Consider the following 8,256-nt stretch of genomic DNA (forward strand, 5'->3'; position numbering starts at 1 on the left):
ACCTTTCTAGTAGTCTGTGCACCTGGGATGTCTTTGCCTTTCCCAGCAAGCAGAGCCTGTTCTTAAGTCCCTGAAACCTGGGAGAATGCTGTTGCTTTAAATATCCAAAATGGTCAAGCTGCTTGTAAACATTCAAAATGGCTGCACCCTCTGGACAGGCAAATGTCCACAGCTCAGCCCACCTTCCTCTTCTCTGCATCCTGTTTTATTCCCCAGCCACCAGAGCAGTCCTCCGTGAAGTCCCTGTCTAGCAGGACTGATTTTTAGATTAATTCTTAGGTCCTTCCACCTTTGGCAATATCCGATCTGTCTGTGCCGCCAGGATCGCTGCCAGACCGCAGCTCCGTATGTCTCTGTTTTGGGTATTTTCATGCAAATTTTTCTGCTAGTTGGAGTTTAGTCCACTTCTATATCCTTCTTTTCAAAGCTCAGGGGTCCAGGATTATCTTCTGTATGTGTGCTAATTGATTCCCCTTTTCTTTGTTGAAGAGGGTCTGTGCAATCTTTCTGCCTTTTCCTCCATCTTACCAGAACTCCCTTTGCTTATTTTATGATTGGATTGTCTTTTTGTTAAGTTGTCAAAGTTTTATGTTTATTTTGGTTATTAGATTCATGTTAGATACATGGTTTCTGAAGATAGTCTTCTAGTAGGTAACTTGTCTTTTCACTTTTTTGGTAAAGTCTTTTGATGAACAGAAATTTCTAATTTTTATGAAAAAAACAAAACAAAACAAAACACACAAACACACTGCCATCGAGTCGATTCAACTCATACTGACCCCTCCTGGGGTTTCTGAGGTGGTATCTCTACGGAAGTTGATTGCTCTGTCTTTCTTCCAAGGAGTGGCTGGTGGTTCAAAACTTCTGGATAGTAGTCAAATGTCTCAGGCACTATGCCACCAAAGCTCCTTCCCATTTATTTATTTTGTCTTCTGCTGTTTGTGCTTTTGTTTTTATATAGCTAATCCATCATTGAAAACAAGACCTGGCAGCATTGGCCCTCCTTTCTCTTCTAAGAATTTTACAGTTTTAATTTGCAGATTTAGGTCTTCAATTCATTTTGAGTTTGTTTTTGTGTATAGTGTGAGGCAAGGATCCTGTCTCATTTTTCTGCATTCTCCAATTTCCCCAACACCATTTATTGAAGAGATTTTTCTTTCTCTATTGACTGGACTTCACAAATTTATACAAAATTAGTTTAGCGTAGATGTGTGGATTTATTTCTGGATATACAATTCTGTTTCATTGGTCTGTGTGTCTATTGTTATATAAGTACAGGTTGTTTGGAATACTGTAGGTGTATAATACATTTTAAAATTGGGAAATGTGAGATCTCCTGATTTGTTTTTCTCCTTCAGCATTGTTTTAGCTATTTGGGACCTCTTGCTTTTCTATATAGGAGCTCTGGTGGCGTAGTGCCTAAAGCATTTGACTGCTAACCAGAAGGCTGGTGGTTCAAACCCACCAGCCACTCCTCAGAAGGAGGATTGGGCAATCTACTTCTGTAGTGACACTGCTTTGGAAACCCAAGGAGAGGTCGCTATGAGTCAGATCCAACTCGATGGCAGTAAGTTTGGTTTTTTTGGGGTTTAGGATTTATGGCAGGCCTGTCCCTGTGGGCCTCTCATAGTGTCCCATGCCAGAGCAAACTGTAGCCTGAACCATTGCCTGGGCTTCTTGCCCATAGGCTACAGGCACTAAGTGGGTTGTACAGTGGGGGGTTGAGGGGGAGAAAATAATTCTGAACAAAAACAGGATGAATTTGTTCCGAATGAGATTTTGAGAGATTTGCCCCTAGGTAGAGTGCATGATCTTTAATTTTTTGTTGTTTGAACACTTACTTTTACTGTTTAGACCCTTCCTGTTTCTTTGGTTACCCTTGCATTCTGATGTGTTTTAGTTATTTGAAATGACTGGATAAGTGAAGCATGGCAGATAGCCCAAATGTGTGTCATTTCCTCTTTCACAGTAGTAAAGAAAAAGGGTAGGATGTTTTAGGGAAGGATCATATTTAAAAAAAAAAAGAAAAAGAAAAGCCCTTGTCTCTTAATATTTGCATTTTCTTTCTGTTCCTTGGTGGTATGATGATTTTTGTTTCATTGAAAAGTTGAGAGGAAGATGATTTTAGGCATAGTCATATAAGAAAATAGCCTCAGTCTTAAAATATTTACCTTTTCTTTCTGTTCCTTAATAGTAAGATAATTCTTGTTTCTATTGAAAAGTTGATATAATTAGCCCTATGTACTACAGAGTGGAGGGCATTGGTAGTTCAGTGGTAGAATTCTCTCCTTCCATTCAGAAGACCAAGGTTCAATTCTGGCCAGAGCACCTCATGCACTGCCACCACCCGACTGTCAGTGGAAACCTGTGTATTGCTATGATGCTGAACAGACTTCAGTGGAGCTTCTAGACTAAGACAGACTAGGAAGAAAGGCCTAGCCTAGCAATCTACTTCAGAAAATTAGCCGGTTAATACACTGTAGATTATGCAGGAGTGAATAATGTTTAGTTGTGTTATCCATGGGATGCCATAAGTCTGGGGCTGACTGATGGCAGCTAGCAATAAATGCAGTTTCCAGAGCGAATACGACTAAGACTCATGTTTGTATCCTGGGTCTGTTTTGTAGTAGCTAAGTGACCTTTCTGAGACTCAGTTTTCTTAAATTTAAAAGAGAAATAGTTATAACAACTTTATAAGATTACTGTGAGCATTAAATGAGATAGTATATGTAATGTATCTGATACATAGCAGGTATTCAGACACTGACTGCTGCTATACAAGATAATGTGGAATTAGAATTTTGCATACCATGCTTTTTTTGAACAAGAGTATTTTTTTAAAAATTTTATGTAACTATTATTATTTTCAGTGCTGAAAACTTGGACAACACAGAACAACCAGTGGGAAGGTGAAAAAAAAAAAATCCTCTATAATAGCCTAACTCCAGACTACTGTTAATAGTTCATTGTCTATCCATCCAGTCTTTTTGCCATGTGCAAATGCTACTTGCTTGATAGACTTGAGGAGATGGCATAGTGGTTAAACCATTTGTCTCCTAATTGGTTGGTAGTTCGAACCCACCAGCCATTCAGTGGCTGAGGCATTCACAGAAGATGAGGCGGTCTACTTCTATAGAGATTTATAGCCTAGGAAACCCTCTGGGGAAGTTCTACTCTGTCCTAAAGGGTTGCTAAGAGCCAGAATTGACTCAATAGCAATGGATTTGGCTTGGTTTTGGGTTAAGATTTGATTTGAAATCTGCAAAACAGCCTTGTAAGGTGTGGTGTTATCTTGATTATGCAAATAAGGAGAATGAAGCTGAGAGAAGTAAAAATCAAGCAGGTACTAAATGCTAGAACTATATTTGTAATTAGAACTAATACACCATTGGAACAAATTGAATGTTGTGTTCCCACCTAATTGAAAGCAGTCATCTCTCTTGGTAATCAGTTTATAACTTCTGTTTATATGATGTTTCATCAGGCTTTGGGTTGTATTTTGTGATTGTTTATGTAAGCTAAGTAGGTTTGGCCTTAAGTAAGTTTGGTTTTCCATATATTACTATAGTATAATGTTACTTAGATAATAGACATATATTTAGAGTTCTATGAAATTGTTTGGAGCTCTATATGAAATTGTAATAATTGAGCCCAAATGAGACTTTATACTATCCCAAAGTAATTGTAATTCTCCAGGATGTATTAAGTCTTACTACTGTGCTTGGGATACACTGTGTATATACTTTCGATGTTGAATTACTGAGTGATTTGGAAAATGATCTTAAATTGCTGTTTTATTGGATTCCGAAAGTGATTATATAGGTTATGTTCTTATGTTTTATGATAGTCTTGAAATTCTAATTTTCCTGTTTTGTATCTATAAGGTAAGAAGTAGAAATTACTTGAGTCAGTAAATATTGCCTTAAACGTCTCAAAGCACTTATACCTTTATATATAATCTTCAGAAACTACCTGAAAAACTAGTTTGTATCATACTAGACTGGAAGACATAATATTTGGGTAAACACACACACACACTTTTTTTTTTTTTTTAATGAGACTTAACCAGCTCTATTATACCTTTATACTCGAACCTTACCTTAGGGAATTTGGCAGTCCCTTAGTGACAGTATTTTGAAGATTGTACTGTCATGATTACAGAAGTATATAACCAAACTTGACTTAATGGCTTTCATTGCTTTTCTATGATTTTTTTTCAGAAGTAAGTTGTTATTTTTTATAATCATGTTAGCAGCTGATCTTGCCTAGATGTATCTTCTAGACAGTTATAAAACATGTAACATTAAGCAAAATAACCTAGGCTTAAGTTATAGACATTATACTTTGAATTTGGACATTTTCAAAAAAAACCAACCGGAATATTTTACAGGAAAAAAAAACAAAGTATACATGAGGGAAAAAGAAACCTCCAGAAAAAATTCACAGTTTGCTTTATGTTTGTAGCAAAGGAGAAGTAGGTAATACTTGAGTTCTTTAAATATGTATATGTAACTTTAGTATGATATCTTTTAATTTGATTAAGATTTAATGGATATAGTTATGTAAAGTTAATGAGGTAAGATAGATGTGATCATTTATAGAGTTGTTAAAGAGCATAGTGTATATGGGGAAGAAGAACAGTGTGGCTTGGTTATAGTACCCATGGATGGCATGCAGTAGGAGAATGTTTGGAATCCACAACCAGAGACTGGCACCAGATTGTCAAGGGTTGTTTTTGACACATTGGGATTTATTCTGCAGGTATTTAGGTATAGACATTTAGAAAGTTGCAGAATATGAGTTTAGCATTCAGGGAATGTAGGGGGTAAAGTGATATAGATAAGGTTTTCATTGTGTTAGAAATGAATGTAATTGCTCATGGGAGAACAAATTGAGGACAGGGAGAGAGGGAGACAAGGAGAGAGAACCCTAGGGAAATACTATTGGTAAAAGAGACAGATTGTCTGAATGTTGCTGTACAGTGATGACCCTAAGATTATGGTGTCTTTCTGTACATGGACATTAGTGTATACAGTTGTAAAAGTAGAATGTAGTTGATAGCCAAAAGAGGAGGGGAAGAAGAGGCTTTCAGAATCTTTTTAGTAGCTAAACTCATTTATTACTTCCCAGTAGGCTTCCCCTCCACCCTCAGTAGGCTCATGTCAACTTTACACACACTCTGTTTTTCCTTTGCAGCTGAAAGTAGCTAGAGAATACAACTTTTTGACTGGTTATACTTTCCATTTATATGATCATGATTTTCAGGTGGGCTTTTAATGCCACCTGGCAGTCATACACTATTACCCTACTCTGTTTATAGATGACTTTTTCACACTTTTCCCCTTTCTCTAAAACCTTTAGCATCTCTTCCCTATATCTGATTTCAGCTGATTCTTTTGTTTTCTTCTTTACTGAGAATCTTGAATTAAAATGGAACTTGTACACACTAATGTTGTCATAGCTACCTATATCACATTAACTGAACCCATATACTTTGCCTGTTCCTACTATAGAAGAACTACAGGTAGTCCCTGACTTATGACAGGCCTCCATTCCAGTGACTCCATCGTAAGTCAGTCCTGTTGTAAGTCAAATACTTATTAATTTTTTTTTTAGTTTTCATTATTAGTGCCTTTTATTATCAGTATATTTATAAATACAATCTTTATTTGTTTTTGGAGGTTGGAAACATTACATATAAATTTACAAATATATTTTCATACATGCATACATAAAAATACACATGTCATAAAAATTGCTCTGACACCTAAGAAGAGTTAGACTGTATCGGCCTTTGGTTCAGTTGTGGTACTCCATTTCTGGAAGGTTCTGGATTATCTAGATTATCCCATGGAATGGGGGTGGTGTTTCTAGACAGAAAACTAGTGAGATTGTCAATATGGTCCTTTTCTTTTTTCTTCATATGTTTCATGGTAACATCTCACTGCCTCCTGAATCTACCTATCAACTTCAGCAAAGTGATCAATGTTTAGGTCCATGTTTCAAGCCCTGAAGCCCCTGATTTAGTTTAGAATCTAAATCTATACAGCACCATTGTGAACAGTAAATCATAAAATTGGACATCTGCTTGTGAACATCTGAAAATGCTAACATTACAAATTATATGCTGCAACATTGTATGTTGTTGTTGTTGTTCTTATGTGCCGTCCAGTCAGGCCTAACTCACAGCGACCCCTCCTTGGGTTTCCGAGGCAGTATCACTACGGAAGTAGATTCCCCAACCTTCCTTCCAAGGAGTGGCTGGTGGGTTTGAACTGCCAGCCTTCTGGTTAGCAGTCAAGTGCCTTAGGCACTACGCTACCAGAGCTCCTTTGTATGTAGTACATGTGATAAAGTGTAATGATAAAGTGTAAAAACAAAAAAGGTGGTTGTAAGTGTGGTTTGTTGTAATTTGAATACTTGAAAGTTGGAGACTACCTGTGTTTCAGTGCCAGTGTAATGACAGCCCCTCCACTTATGCACTAAATTCTCTGAACTCTCATCGTTCAAAGACGTTGCTCATTCAAGACTCTACTCTTTCTTTTGGCTCATCAGTTTTCCCCTTGTAATGAATCATTACATTACCCTTATTACATAAACATGCTGTTATTTCTCCCATCAAGTGAAAAAATATTTCATTTGACCATGCTCCCCTTTCCAGAAACCATTCGCATTTTTCTGTTCCCCTTTGCTGTAGTGCTGGTACAAAGTGTTATCTACATTTATCTGTTTTCAATTTCTCCTCTGTTACTTTAAATCACTCCAATTAACCCCACGACTCTAATTTAACACTAGGGGATAATCCAGTTTAGAATTTGCTTTTGAAACTATAACTCTTATTTGAATTAGAATATTTTATTCACTTTGTTTCATATTCCTGTGCCAAATATAAATAATATATTTAGAGAAATATATATAGTTTCTCTGTACTTGCTGTGGTTGTATTATAAAGAGGTGCTGAAAATGGTAGTAAATTTTAACTGCTTTTATCAAATACTGGGTATCATACTTGCTGGCTCTGTTGTATATGATTCTATATGTCTTTTTTTTTTTTTTTTAAATGATTATCCCTTAATCCTTCCTATTATTAAGAACGTGTCTAGTTTTATTTAAGCAGATGGTTTCAAATTTGCTTTCTACCAAGTTGAATGAACTTGTGACCCAGTAACAGAGCCAAGTGGGCAAAATAAAAAGCTACCATGCAGGGAGTTTAGTATAGGAAGAAAACAAAATATCCAGCAAGTTAATCCAATGTATAATTAATGATATCTATAAGTAATGATGGGTTGTTTATTTTAGCACTTGATTATCTGTTAAAAAATTCTTATGAGGATATGAAGTTGTTCCAGAATGCTTCTAAAACTCTTCTAGTTATGGCCCGTAGGGATGTGATCATTGGGCTTTTTGTCTTAACATACAAGGGATATAAAAAAATCCAGATCCTTAGTAGGCAGGTACTGTAATTGAGAGCCAGACTGATAGATTCAAAAATACTGAATATGATTAATTATTGTTAAAGAGAGGTCTAAGATGCTCTCTAAGCTCTTCCTACATAAAAACTGCCTACTGTGAATGTAAATTTGTGTATTTTTTTTTCACTTTAATTCTGCTAGTTTTTGCTGTATCCATTTTGAAACTGTATTATTACATTTGTACTCATTTAGAGTTATATCTTCCTTATAGGGCGATCCTTTTATTCCTATGGAAGGTACCTTTTTATCTCTCGTGATGATATTTGCTTGTTTGTTTTGTCTGATAAGGAGCCCTGGTGGCACAGTGGTTAAACACTTACCTATTATCTAAAAGGTTGGCTGTTTGAACTCACCTAGCCACTCTAGAGGACAAAAACTGGGTGATCTCTTCTGTAAAGATTAAAATCTAGAAAATCCTATTGGGCAATTTTACTCTGTAACATCAGGTTGCTATGAGTTGAAAATCACCTGGACAAGCACCTAATAACAACAACAACAAAAATTTTGTCTGGCATTAGTTCAGTGATACCAACTTTCTTTAGATTCATATTTGCCTGGTATATCTTTTCCCATTCTTTAATTTTAAGCTTTCTGTGTAGTGATATTTAAAAATGTGTCTCATCTAATTAGCAACTTTAGGAATAGTCCGTTTAGGCTAAAAGGCTCGCAAAATAGGATTGGGAAAGAGCTGCAACATCTGAGTAAATCCAGCCTTACTCATGGAAAAGAGAAAGCTTTCGAGACCTTCATTTGCTGATGTGGCACCACTCAAATTGAAGAGAAA

At 36.3% G+C, this 8,256-nt stretch overlaps 1 protein-coding gene and 1 non-coding gene across 2 annotated transcripts in view; both read left to right on the top strand.

The window, feature by feature from the left end:
- Nucleotides 1-8,256, top strand: part of USP6NL (USP6 N-terminal like) — a 257,499-nt gene that overhangs the window by 35,058 nt on the left and 214,185 nt on the right. The gene's annotated exons all lie outside the window — the stretch shown is intronic.
- On the top strand, nucleotides 1,586-1,716 carry LOC122149512. The gene has a single exon (XR_006163169.1). It is a non-coding gene; the product is annotated as a small nucleolar RNA SNORA42/SNORA80 family (small nucleolar RNA).

Source organism: Orycteropus afer, unplaced genomic scaffold (genome assembly GCF_000298275.1).
Source record: "Orycteropus afer afer isolate SDZICR_OR568_19922 unplaced genomic scaffold, OryAfe1.0 scaffold00028, whole genome shotgun sequence".
In the NCBI taxonomy this organism is placed as follows: Eukaryota; Metazoa; Chordata; class Mammalia; order Tubulidentata; family Orycteropodidae; genus Orycteropus; species Orycteropus afer.